Here is a 14187-nt window from a genome sequence, read left to right on the forward strand (position 1 = left end):
ACACACCACGTGGCATTTGATGTGCAAAGGTCATTACCGCCCGGTTACTTCTTGAGACTTTACCACTAGGTCAATGGCTGGCGGTAAGGTCTCAGACCCAAATGTACGCGTGGCAATTTTCATTTTGCCACACGCCCATTTTAGGCAAAAATTTTTAAAAAGGCATTTTTTGCAGGTGTGCTGAAAAATGATTCTGCACACGCGCAAAACATGCGTCTACACTACTGCAGGCCATTTTTCAGCACACCTTAGTAAAAGGACCCCTGTGTGAAGTTAATTGTGTGTTTTAAATCCAGTACAACTGAAAGATCATTGTTAGATAAGGAGGCAAAGCAAATGGTGGGATTATTGTAACATGGACAAGAACTTTTGCCAGGTGTGGATTATGTGCCAATTTCCCATTTTTTTCCCTTCCCCTTATGTGGGCTTGTTTTATTTACTGTTCTCGGTGCTTATACTGCAAGGATTAAAATTTAAAAAAAAAAATCTTACTGGGAAAGTGATGTACTAGTCCAGGCAGTGTATAAGAAGGTCTAGTTTTGCATGCAAGCGTGAGTGAGCTATTTTTAGCAACCTTTCTCTGGTGGAACTGAACTAGGAGAAACACAGAGTGGGTGAGAGACAGCGGCAGAGAGGGGGGAGGAGAGGGAGGCATCCTTGGAACTACTCAACGCCAGAAGATCTTCCATTGCAGCCTACAATACGTTTGCAAGGTCGGTACGGCTTATTTACATCGTTTTCGCTTCCTCGATCTAAGGCTGCGGTAGGTCTGAGTTGAAGCAGCCTTCTAGGCCTTGCTGTAGCAGCAGCCATCCTTTGAGAAGCTGCTGGTTCTCAGATTATGTATTTGAGAAAGAAAGACGGAGTAGGGCTAGGAAGGATCTGTACCTCTATCCAGTCCCAGGAAGCTGCCTCTTTCAGCACCATGTTGCTGAACAGCTCCTCTGATCCCTCAGCCCCAAACGGTAGAGAGCCTGCCCTGAATCTCCATTAATATACCCCCCCCCCCCCCCCCCCCCCCCCCACTCCCTTTAGCCCTACGGAAGGTGCATTGCGGATCCTGCATTTATGTTGCCGCTGGTAAAACATAGCCAGCTCCCGGGGGATTGTTTATTTGTGTACAAACCTTCCATTCCCCGGTCCTCCTCACGCGGAAGTCTAAAAGTCAGTCTCTAGATATATTTCTCTTCTCAACCTGTGTTTTTTAGGATTTAGGATTTCCTCGTATGAGGAGAAGGACCCTGCAAGTCAGTATTCTGGGATTGCAGTTGTGCTTGTGGAATTTCTTCCTATTTCCTGTTTGACTCCCAGATCTATTTATAGCAGACTGGCTATGCAACTGTTTCCCATTGTGGTTCCTGCGACGGGTCTGTATATTTGCTATTATTGGTCTGTGTAGGAATAGTGAAATGCGCCTTTTATTTAACAGAAGTGAGCAGTTTAGCAGGGGTAGTAGATGAGCTGCTACTGTAGCTTTAACCTTCTGGGCGTGCCGGGAGTTCAGATCCTCCCCGCCCCCCCCCCCCCCCCCCCCCCCCCCCCCCCCCCCCCCCCCCCCCCCCCCGCTGGCTTTGTCTGATGTATGTATGAATGGATCTGCAGAGTGGGTCCTACGGATCAAATACAAGCTTCAGGTTCCGTAAAGAATAGTTTGTGATCTGTGTTTTCTTTTAAATAAACTGAGCTTCCAGACTGAATCTGTCTTCAAACGTAGACATCTTGTCCATAATTTCAAAAATGCTAAGGGAAAATGTTATTTTCTTAACAAGTGCTTCTAACATAGGTCACTACATCCTGTTTTGGAAACAACTTGTTTTCCTTTTGCTCTAATTTTATTTTTATTTTATAATAAATAGCTGTCCTCTTTCCTCTGTAATTCTTATCACATACTTTATTAACAATTTGTCCTAGGGCTTTGTAAAAAAGCAAAGTGGTTTACAATATCAGTATTTAAATCAAATCAATTCCCCACAACCCTTCCACCTCACTACAGTCATCCTTTTTTCTTTTGCCTTGGTTGTTCCTATTACCACAGAAAAAGGCTCCCCCATACAGGTTTTGGTAATTGGATTGCAAAATCAGAAGAGCCAGCAGTGTGTTTCTCATTTGTCTAAAATAACATTTGAAACCAAAGCAAAGTTTACACAATAACGTACTAACAGATGACATATAGGCGCAAATGTTTTAAATAGCACAGAGAAAAAATACCACACTAATCATTGTTCTGTAAACAACACAAAAGTTTATAGAATATGCTTAGCGCCCAACTCTAGATATGAGGATTTACCGCGAGTAAACCCTGGTGTAAATCCTTATGTCTAAATTAGATGAGGATCCCCTTTATTCTATGACAGTGCACATAACTTCTAGGAATGTCCCTGATCCACCCATGAGCCCTCATTAGCCACACCCCCTTTTTGGAGCAGCACATAAAATTTATGCATGGATCCACCTGACTAAAAATGTGCACATAAATTTCAATTAAAGCCAATTAGTGATGAGAAATGATTATTAAATCCAATTATCAGTGCCTTGGCTCATTATTCAATTAAATTGCATGCGTAAATTGGGTGTTGCGCCTAAACCTGCACGTGCAATTTTAAGCACCATTTACAGAATTTTAAGGATAAGGCCTACAAAGGAGGCTGCTCTGTGCAGAACATGCTGGTGACCTCCTCTATCCCTTCTTTAGGATTGTACCTGCCACTCCATGCAGATTACACCCTTCCATGTCATTTGTTTTGCTCTGATTCCGTCCTCTTGCAAAATTTCCTACCCCCTTTTCTTTTTAAATTCTGTCACTGTTTATGGCCCAACGACTTCTATCGGGAGGTTGTTCCAGACATCTACCAACTTTTTGGTGAAAAAGTATTTCCTGATGTTGCTTTTAAATTAAACTGTGGAATTCATTGCCAGAGAATGTGATCAAGGCGGTTAGCTTAGCGGAGTTTAAAAAAGGTTTGGACGGCTTCCTAAAGGAAAAGTCCATAGACCATTATTAAATTGACGAGGAAAATCCACTATTTCTGGGATAAGCAGTATAGAATGTTTTGTACTTTTTGGGATCTTGCCAGGTATTTGGGACCTGGATTGGCCACTGTTGGAAAGAGGATGCTGGGCTTGATAGACCTTTGGTCTTTCCCAGTATGGCAATACTTATGTACTTATGTAATTTACCTCATTGCAGGTTCATTTTATCTCCTCTAGTTCTATACCATCTCCATCTTTGAAAAAGATTTGTTTGTTCATTAATACCTTTCAAGTATTTAAATGTCTGCATCATATCTCCCCTATCCCTCCTCTCCTCTACATATTCAGATCTTCAAGTTTCTTTTCATACATTTTCTGGTTGCAGCTTCCACTGTTGACGTCATGATCTTTGCAGTTGTCCAGGTCATGCTGCATCCTGGTGAGTGGAACTCATGTCTCAGCCATCATGCTGTGGCTTTCTTCAGAGTGTGCTGAAAAATTCTGCAGGGTTGTCTTTATATAGTGGGTTCTCAAAATATGCTTAGCTGAGGATTCAGGTGAGTGCTTCATTGGAGATGCTTAAACTCTGGAAGGCAGGAAATTGAGGCAGGAAGGTTCATTGGACACATTCATATTTTGGTGGGAAAAATGAGGAAACTTCATTGGCCAACAAGTTTATATTTTGAGGGAAAATGATGCAAGAAAATTAATTGGCACACCTTTAAGAAAGCCACAGCTTGATGGCTGAAACATTGGTTCCCATTACCTGGATGTGGCACAACCCGGACAGCTGCAATGACTCACACCTTTTTGGTCATCTTCTTCTGGGCCACTTTTTTAATATCCTTAGCTAAAAACAGCTCCAAAACTGAACAGAGTACTCCAAGTGAGGCCTCACTAATTATTTTTACAGGGCCATTACCACCTCCTCTTTTCTGCTGATTATGTCTCTCTCTATGCAGGCTAGCATCCTTCTGGCTTTGGCAACTGCTTTGTCAACTTGTTTCTCCACCTTGAGTTCCTCAGCCACCAAAACCCTAAGGTCCCTCTCCTGCACATCAGCTTCTCTTCTCCTATTGTATAGAGTACCTTTGGATTTCTACACCCAAGAGGCATCATTCTGCATTTCTTTGCATTAAAGCTGAACTGCCAAGTTTTAGCCCACACGTCTAATTTTTGTAAACCACTTCTCATGTTGTCTACTCCATCCAGAGTGTTGCAAATCTTTGTGTCATCTGCAAAAAGGCAAACTTTTCCTCCTCTCCTTTCAGCCATATTGCTCACAAACACATTGAATGGACTTAGTCTCAGGATTTATCCCAATGTGTAATACTCATCTCTCAATACAATATGAACAAATTTACCACCATCAATACACCAAAACTAAACCTACCAATCTCGGAAACCCTAAAAATCCTTGGAGTTACCATTGATCAGAATTTAACACTTGAAAATCACGCGAAAAACACAACCAAAAGGATGTTCCATTCAATGTGGAAATTAAAAAGAGTAAGACCATTCTTCCCGAGGACCGTCTTCCGTAATCTGGTACAGCATTAGTACTCAGTCATCTAGACTACTGCAACTCACTCTACGCAGGCTGCAAAGAGCATATACTCAAAAAACTCCAAACAGCCCAGAACACGGCAGCCAGACTCATATTCGGAAAACCAAAATACGAAAGTGCAAAACCCCTACAAGAGAAGCTACACTGTCTCCCACTCAAAGAACGTATCACGTTTAAAGTATGTACCCTAGTTCACAAAATCATCCATGGTGATGCCCCAGCCTACATGTCAGACCTGATAGACCTACCACCTAGGAATGCTAAAAAATCATCTCACACATTCCTTAATCTCCATTTCCCCAACTGTAAAGGTCTAAAATACAAATTAATGCATGCATCCACCTTCTCCTATATGAGCACACAATTCTAGAATGCATTGCCATGCAACCTAAAAGCCATCTATGAACTGACTAACTTCTGAAAACAACTGAAGACCCATCTCTTTGACAAGATATACCACAGAGATCAACACATGGGAAACTCCCCACATATATCCAGAAATGTTTAATAATGCCTACTGTTATCTTACAATCATGTATTCTATTACCATGCAACCCAAAATCCTTCTGTTATACCAAATATCTATTCTCTTCTTACTTCCATTATCCATGATGTATTGTAAGCCACATTGAGCCTGCAAAGAGGTGGGAAAACGTGGGATACAAATGCAATAAATAAATAAATACTACTCATCTTTCTTTCTTCCAGGTGAGTTCCATTTACAACCATCCTCTGTTATCTGTCAGTCAGCCAATTTCTGACCCTGTTCACCACATTGAGACCCAAGCCCAGGGCACTCAGTTTACTTATAAGTCTCTTATGAGGAACAGTATCAAAGGCTTTGCTGAAATCTAAGTAGACCACATCCAATGCATGCCCTTGATCTACTTCTCTGGTCACACATTCAAAGAGTCAATCAGATTTAATTGACATGGTCTTCCTTTGCTAAAACCATGTTGCCTTGGAGCTTGCAACCCATTAGATTCTAGAAAGTTCACTATCCTTTCCTTCAGCAGCATTTTCATGTCTTTTTCCTCCACTGAGATAAGGCTTACCAGCCTGTAGTTTCCCACCTATTCTCTGTTAACCAATTTTATGAAGAGAGACCATATCAGCCTTTCTTCAGGCCCATGAAACCTCTCCCATCTCCAAGGACCCACCAGAGCCTCTCAGGTCTCTCTCAGTATCCTAGGATTTATCCCATCCGGTTCCATCACTTTGTCCACTTTTGATCACAGCCCACTCTTTGGTACGCTGTCCTTACTTGGTTTTCAGGACTCTCTTCTTTCCTGGTTTTCTTCTTATGTCTCCCAGCGTACCTTTAGCGTATACTCTAGTGGATCCTCCTCTACTTCTATCCCACTGTCAGTTGGTGTACCTCAAGGATCTGTCCTGGGACCTCTTTTTTTCTCCATCTATACTTCTTCCCTTGGTACTCTGATCTCATCCCATGGTTTTCAGTATCATCTTTATGCTGATGACTCCCAGATCTACCTCTCCACACCAGAAATCTCAGCAGGAATCCAGGCCAAAGTATCAGCCTGCCTGTCTGACATTGCTGCCTGGATGTCTCAGCGCCATCTGAAACTAAGCATGACCAAGACTGAGCTTCTCATCTTTCCCCCTAAACCAACCTGTCCTCCTCCCCCATTCTCTATTTCTGTGGATAACACTCTCATCTTTCCTGTCTCATCAGCTCGTAACCTTGGGGTCATCTTCGACTCCTCCCTCTCCTTCTCTGCACATTTTCAGCAGACTGATAAAACCTGTTGTTTCTTTCTCTATAATATCAGCAAAATTCGCCCTTTCCTTTCTGAGCACACTACCAGAACCTTCATCCACACTCTTATCACTTCTCGCTTAAACTATTGCAACTTGCTTCTTACAGGTCTCCCACTTAGCCATCTCTCTCCTCTTCAATCTGTTCAAAATGTTGCTGCACGACTAATATTCCACCAGTGTCATTATGCTCATATTAGCCCTCTCCTCAAGACACTTCACTGGCTTCCTATCCGTTTCCGCATACAGTTCAAACTCCTCTTATTGACCTATAAGTGCATTCACTCTGCAGCTCCTCAGTACCTCTCCACTCTCATCTCTCCCTACATTCCTCCCCGGGAACTCCATTCACTGGGTAAATCTCTCTTATCTGCACCCTTCACCTCCACTGCTAACTCCAGACTCCATTCCTTTTATCTTGCTGCACCATATGCCTGGAATAGACTTCCTGAGCCGGTACGTCAAGCTCCATCTCTGGCCGTATTCAACTCTAAGATAAAAGCCCACCTTTTTGATGCTGCTTTTAACTCCTAACCCTTATTCACTTTGTTCCAAACCCTTATTTTATCATCCTCACTTTAATATTCCCTTATCTCTTGTTTGTTTTGTCTGTCTGTCCTAATTAGATTGTAAGCTCTGTCGAGCAGGGACCGTCTCTTCATGTTCAAGTGTACAGCGCTGCGTACATCTAGTAGCGCTTTAGAAATGATAAATAGTAGTAGTAGTGGTAGTAGTTTTGCAAGTTGTTCATAAATACTTTCTTTTTTGAATGGTATAGTATCTGCTCCATTCCCACATGTCTTTTATCAATCATTGGGGTCCTTCTCCAGGATTTTCTTCTATGAATACTGAACAGAAGAATTTGTTCAGCATTGCTGCTTTTTCCACATCACTCTCCACACATCATTCCTCAATCTTTAAGTCTTGTAATTCCACCTCTGGCCTTCTTCTGCCCAATGTACCTGAAAAAAAGTCTTGTCATCTCACTTTACATCCTTAGACAGTTTACTTCTGCTTGTGCTTTTGCAGTCCTGATTTCTCTCTTTGTCTCTCTCACTTTTATCTGGTATACTTTTTGTGTTCTTTCTTTTATTTACTTTCCTTACATAAAGATCTATTGCCCTTTTTAAAGCCCTTTTCAATTTAGTCCACAAATTTTCAACTTCCCTTATCTCCTCCCACCCTACCAGCTACTCCTTCAGGTATTTAACTACAGAAAGGCAGTTCCCCTCCTTTCCCTTCTCCATTTTGCTGAAATCTGCATGTTTGAAATCCAGGACTTTTGAGTTTAATGTTACTGGAATCCACCTTAGCATGTCTATCAAACCACATCAAGTGGACAGCAACCCAGAAATTAGACACACGTTCTCCATTCATGAGTACTAGATCCAGTGTTGATGCTCTCCTAGAGGGTTTTGTCACCTTTTGTTTGAACAAAGCTCCTTTTAAGACATCCGCAATCTTTCTACTTCTATCCACTTCTGAACCAATTCATCAGAATTTATTATAAAAGAAGATACATTTCATATCTGTAAACAAATATAAACATTTTTAAACAGATAACCTTGCCCAGCAAGTGAAATGATCCAATCCAACATTATGTGCTTTTAGAATGACCATCACCTTGTGCTCTTAAGTATATGCCATACTGGATCAGACTGATGGTCCATCTAGCCCAGTATCCAAGTAATCAAATAATATTAAAGTATTATTAGTTTGTAAAATGATGCCTCAAAGAGCAGATGGACAGCACCACTGCAAACTTGGCCTTCCAAGAATTTTTTTAAAATTGTTTTCCGTTCTGCTGAAATATTGCCTCATTCAATTTGATGCATATAGAAGTTGCTTATTCTATATATTTTTGGACAGAAAAAAGATACTGAATGGGAGACTGGTGCAAAAAAAATGGCTGAACTTCCCTCTGCCCCAAATTATAGCAAATCCTATGGTGAGTCAGCTAAAATAAACAAATAGGAGGAAATATTTTCACTCATTGAATAGTTAAGCTCTGGAACTCATTGCCGGAGGATATGGAAACAGCAGTTCGCATATCTGAGTTTTAAAAAGGTTTGGACAGGTTCCTGGAGGAAAAGTCCATAGTCTACTATCGAGATAAACATGGGGAAGCCACTGTTTGCCCTGGGATTGGTGGCAAGGAATGTTGCTACTATTTGAGTTTCTGCCGGGTACTTGTAACCTGGATTGAACACTGTTGAAAACATGATACTGGGCTGGATGGACCTTCGATCTGACCCAGCATGGCTATTCTTATGTTCTTAGCAACAATATTTAGTCCACTAACCATATAACTATCCAGGTAAAATTAGGACAGGAAAAAGGCTGTCCTATTAGCCAATCAGGTAAAAGTGCAAGTATTGCCTTTGTCCAGATAATGACCATCCTATCAAGATACTCAGTGCTGGCCACTAGCCAGACAACAGTGATTTAATTCAGCCATGGCAGCCAGCATTTAAATAAGAACACTGACTGCCTTGCCTGCATTTTGACCCAATAAGGATTTATGATATTCCAAAGTGGATATTAGGAAGGAAACACAACTTGGAAATTGAGGATTCTCTGAGTATGGAGATAGTACTCTGCAGCCTTAATGGCAACTCTTGGTAATTTAAGGAATAATTACCAGATCAAAGTTAAGATAGAAATTATTCTTGAAAGTCCATAACTCAAAAATATGAAGATTTCAAATTATTAACCAGCTTACATTGGGGAGGAGCAGCACAGGTTCCACAGAATCCCTTTTTTCTCTGTCAAACTGAGGGTGTTACATGTGAAAACAAAACCAAGACCCTCATTTAGAGATAAAGACTCAGATGTTGTTAGTAGACCACCAGGTTACTCATTCTCTGTCTATCTCTCAGTTCTCAGAGTGGTCTTTACTAATTCATATGATAGGGAGACTCTCCCCAAATTTCCCCCTCAATCTCATGCTTTCTCCTTCACCATGTTTCCCATATTATAATTCACAGTGACACTTGTGATAGTATGGCAAAATTCAGGCCACAACTTTAGTAACAAAGTGCAGAGGTAAAACACTGTACCTGAGCCATCAAACACATCAAAAGTAAAAATTATGCAGGGTCACTTCATCTCTGCTGTTCTCTAGAGTCTCTGACAGAAAATAAAGTGGCATATGTAGGCACAGCATGTGTCTCATGCAGGTGCATTTTCAAAGCACTTAAGTTTGCAAAGTTCCATAGGTTACTATGGAACTTTGTAAGTCAAAGTGCTTTGAAAATGAGCCCCACAGTATTCTGGAGTTCTCAGGCTCACATAGACGACATAAATAAAGTGAGCGCCCTCGGTGTCAGCCCTAAACTGACTGACTGGGTTAGAAACTGGTTGAGAGGTAGTGATAAGCAGAGTTCACTCTGAGGAAAGGGATATTACCAGTGGGGTGTCATTGCCCAACTCTTTTAAACATTTTTTCTAAGCAATGAAGGGCTATCTGGTAAGGTTTGCTTCTTTCTTTTACAATAGGGTAGAGGAGAGAACCTAGTGAAGCTTGAAGAATAGTTCAGAATTTAGTAGCTAGATTTAATGCTAAAAAATGCAGGGTCATGCATTTTGGGCTGTAAAACCCAAAGGGATCTGTACAGTATAGGGGGTGAAGTACTTCTATGTAAGAGCAGGTCTTGGGAGTGATCATGTCTAATGATCTTAGGGTGGCCACTCTCTAGTTGTATTATCCAAAGTCTCCAGCATTTCTGACTGAGGTCTTTTTCTCCATTATTTGTGTAGTTGAATGCATTGTATAACACAAGTGGAGTTGCATTATCTCTAAGGTTCATAGGACCCCACTCAGTGAGTGGTTTATATTAGTTTATTTGATAGTTGTACCCACACATTCCTGTGCTTTGTTGTTTGTGATAGAAGTTTATCAAATCATAAGGGGGGGGAAATGTTGATAGGGAAATTCATACAAAGCATCATCAGTTGAAACAGAATGACGAGCTGTCAGTCATGATGGCTTAGATTTCTTTCCTTCCAGTTTGCTCCATCGACTTCATTGGAATTGCTCTCTATGGACTGCGGTGCCATGAGCCTTCAACCACAACTACCCAGTGCATTTTGCCTCTCTATTATATTCTTTCACATTGTTTTTATTGCTCTATCCCTTGACCAGAGCCATGAGCTCTAGGGCTTCTTCTAGAACCCTATAGTTATAGTCCTGAGCCTGCCTATCCAGTATTAACACTGAAAGATGATAATTCCCATCACCAGGGGCTGTGAATATTTCTGACACAGAATCTCCAGCTTACCTGGGAATTGGCTGAGGAACTGAAGACAAGTCCTTCTCCAGGAGCAGCCACGGACCACTAGATCAGTCCCTCTCAGGCAGCATCCCTTGGGCAGCTCCTCTAAGATATCATCTTTCAGGTGGCACTAGTCAAGCATCCCTTCTCAGACTGCGTCTTTCAGGTGGCACTAGCCAGGCAGCCCCTCTCAGTATTTCTTAGGCAGCATTATTCTGAGCACTCTTTCTCTCTCAGCTAGAACCCCTCAATCAGCCCCTCTCATACAGTAGCTCTCAAGTAGTACTACTTAGGTCTTTCATACAGTGTCTCTCAGAATGTTTCTTAGGCAGCATTTGTCTGGGATTTTTACAGGACTGAGCCATGTGCTTTTTGCATTAAGACTTCCAAAAGATACTTGAAGGTCTTTGGATTCATAGTGACCTTGTTCCTCTCAGCTTACTGAATATATTGCTTAAATCAAGTTGTTACTCATCTAAGCATTCCGCAGGCATGTAAAAGTGTGCAACTATTACGTAATCCAGTGGACAGTTTCACACTAAAGAGAGACACAAAAATCTTAATTCGTACATGAACTAGTAGTGGTGGTAAAGGACACTTTGTGCCAAGCAAAATGTAAATCTGTAAAGAGCAGGCTTGTCTGTTGTGAAATCCTCCCACTGACAATCTGCCTCAAGGGGGGGGGTTATCTGTGCCCCTTGCCTACAGTTTGCAGCAGTGAAGGAGAGCTGGAGGGATGAGTGTGGGCGAGGACAGAATATGTGCAGTTTCTTGGGAAGTACAGCGGAGGTGTGAATACTGCTGTGTCTCTTTTCTGGATGACGCTGGCACAAAAACAAGCGACAAAAAAAAAAGAAAAAGAAATAAAGTTTTGTGGTTGTTACAAAGCATTTGGCATTTCACTTACTTCAGCAGGTGTTTAATCCAATGGAAAGAATTTGAAATGGAAGGTAAAGTCCTACATCTGCAGAAGGAGAGCTGAGCAGCATGTGGGCAGTGCAATATAAATTCAGCTCTGGCTACACCAATGCCAAGTGCCAACACTGTCTGCAGGAATACAGATGGCACCCGGACAGATCAGAAGGCAGAGTAAGGGGGACCTGCTTGGTACAGAATCAAATCAGCACCCTGGAAAGCAACCTGATAGACTACAGGAGAAGGTGATGGAGGAGGGGGGATAAAAGCTGTTGTGATATGTCCCTCCCTGCCTGTTCAGCTTCCTTCATGGATTCTGATACATCCAGTACCAATGAGGTTCCCTTTCTGGTGCCTGTGAGGTCTGCATGACAGTAATTCTTTTTAACATGCGGCAGTGTCAGTGGCTTAAGCTGGTTCCTGTTGAGATTTGTGCACGAATCAACAGCAAGAAGCATATTATTAGACACTATTTAGGGAGAAACAGGTAGAAGTGTACATGGCAAACTAAAAGCCAGTTGTTCTATATTAAGAAGACAGAACATTTACTTTCCAGGCAACAGAGAAATTCAGTTAAAAGAGCAGAATGTGCCTGAGGGACAAAGATTAGAAAGGAGGCAGGTTTACAGCATAGTACAGAATCTGGTAGTACAGAAATGACCAGAGAGTGTTACTTTAAAGCATCTAAGGGTGGAGGGAATCTCAGCCATTATGCAACAGTGACTCCTACTGACCGGCAAAGAGCAGCATAAAGCTTGGGGGGTGGGGGGGAGAGGAGGGTTAAAAAGGGTGGCAACCATAACAGGGACAAGTTCCAACTGAGCTGGATGCCCACATGTGAAAGAAAAAGCGGGTTAATAAATAACTTGGTCACAGGTTTAGCCAGGCATGTCATAATGAGATCAAGATTCAACAGTGCAAAATTTCACAAACTCTAGTGTAATAGTGACTTTGGACCCCATGGAAAACTTACTGGTGTCACATGTGTGATTTCAAAGCTTTGTTTGAGAAGGTAAATTTGCAACTGGTCACCTATCTGGGGAAGCCGAATGGGCCTGTTTAATAAAGACTTATATGTGTTTATAAAATTCTAGCACAAGTCCTGCAGGAGTTGCAGGTAAAATACATTTCCACCAGCTCAAGAAAAGATGCAATCGTTCACGTGCACATTTTTATTTTACAAACCACAACTCCACTCATGCACTGCCAAAACTCCGTTCCCAAACATGCCTAAATCTGCATCACATAGCAAAGTGTGCGTGCCTGTCATTACATATATGTTTAAGAGTGGGATCATTTTAGAAGAAACATTATGGGGATTAATTCTACAAAGAACACGCTAACGTATTTGCACTAAATGATTGGAATAATAGTATATTTGCACCAAAATTCTGCCTATGCGCTATTGTGTTACACGAAGACATCTTAAGATGCGCACTTAGGTTTAATCCTATAACAGTATACATAAATATATCTGGTCAATATTCAAAATCATTTAGCTGGCCATAAATGGCTGCTGACCACTTAAATCATTTCTTCAGAATGATCTGCTAATTTTCAGTGGCCCTTAACTGATTATTGTTGCAGTTAGCACCAAAGTGAAAGCCGGCTATTGTCAGATTCTGCACTTGGCTGCTGAAATGCTGATATTCAGCTGCATAAATAGGACATAAAAGTGAGTCCTGTCTTTATGTAGCAACCCATAGTCGGTTGAATTCTGAATATTGACTTAGCCAATGCTGCGTAAAGCAGATATTGAATGCCGAAATCTGCATGTGGAATAACACCAGCCATGGTCAGCAAAATGCTCACTACCTTGGCTTAATATTTATGTGTAAATTTTGTTACATATGTGTAAAACAAAAGTCTTCATACCCCCCCCCCCCCCCACACACACACACACACACACACAAACATACACACACACACATACACTTCTCAGGGACAGAAAGGAGATGATTCTAAGCAGAAAGTGATTTTTTTTTTCTTCTCATACTTCTTATAGGATTTGTCCACAGCATGCTCAGCTCCAGCCAGGCTTTTCATTAGAACACAGACAAGACGCACAAAACAGTAAGTGTATGGAACAGTTTTCTGCTTTGTAATTTCCATGGGATATTTTCCCAGAGGTGCTGGAGGAGCTCCAAGGCTAAAGCTGTGAGCACGATAAGGAGATGTTTTTGTTCAGGTCTGATGTGTGAAGATTCACATGTGGCATCTCACTAGTTTGCTTAAGCTGCATCAGATCGAAAGGTGCCAAGAGCACTGAGAAAAACATTTCCAGCAGTTATGTGGGGAGGTAGGACTCGCTGGTTATTTGGCTTTATCATTGTTTACCTGGTGAAATGGTTGCTTTACTGGTACACTAGCTGGTAATTATGGTTGTTTAAGCTATGTGATTAGTTATTAATGAGTGGTTAGGCACAGCTCTCTAACTGGTTGATAACACACCTGTAAGAAGGATCATTTTCACTGCATTTACCAGTGAATAGCAATTTATGCATGTAAATTTGCTCTCTGACAACTGCTGTCCCTCAATGCATGTCGTTCCACCATGGCTTGGCTGCCAGGAATTGATAGAGATGCCATCAGATCATTCTGCTTGCCTCCGTTTTGGTACAGGCTTAAAGTCTGAGTGTCCTTATGGGCTCAGAATTGACAATCAGAACACAGACCACATTG

General features: G+C 41.6%; 1 protein-coding gene across 2 annotated transcripts in view; it reads left to right on the top strand.

Moving 5' to 3' along the window:
- Positions 1 to 671: 671 nt before the first annotated feature.
- CPLX2 (complexin 2) overlaps positions 672 to 14187 on the top strand; it is a 129446-nt gene continuing 115930 nt past the window's right edge. The window contains exons 1-2 of one of the 2 annotated variants that reach the window (XM_030212466.1): positions 672 to 713; positions 13524 to 13578. The gene's annotated coding sequence lies outside the window, so the exon portion shown is untranslated. Of the gene's footprint in view, positions 714 to 13512; positions 13579 to 14187 lie in introns of those variants that run through there. The other variant, XM_030212465.1, reaches the window with a different exon arrangement.

This window comes from Microcaecilia unicolor, chromosome 8 (assembly GCF_901765095.1).
Source record: "Microcaecilia unicolor chromosome 8, aMicUni1.1, whole genome shotgun sequence".
Lineage (NCBI taxonomy): Eukaryota > Metazoa > Chordata > Amphibia > Gymnophiona > Siphonopidae > Microcaecilia > Microcaecilia unicolor.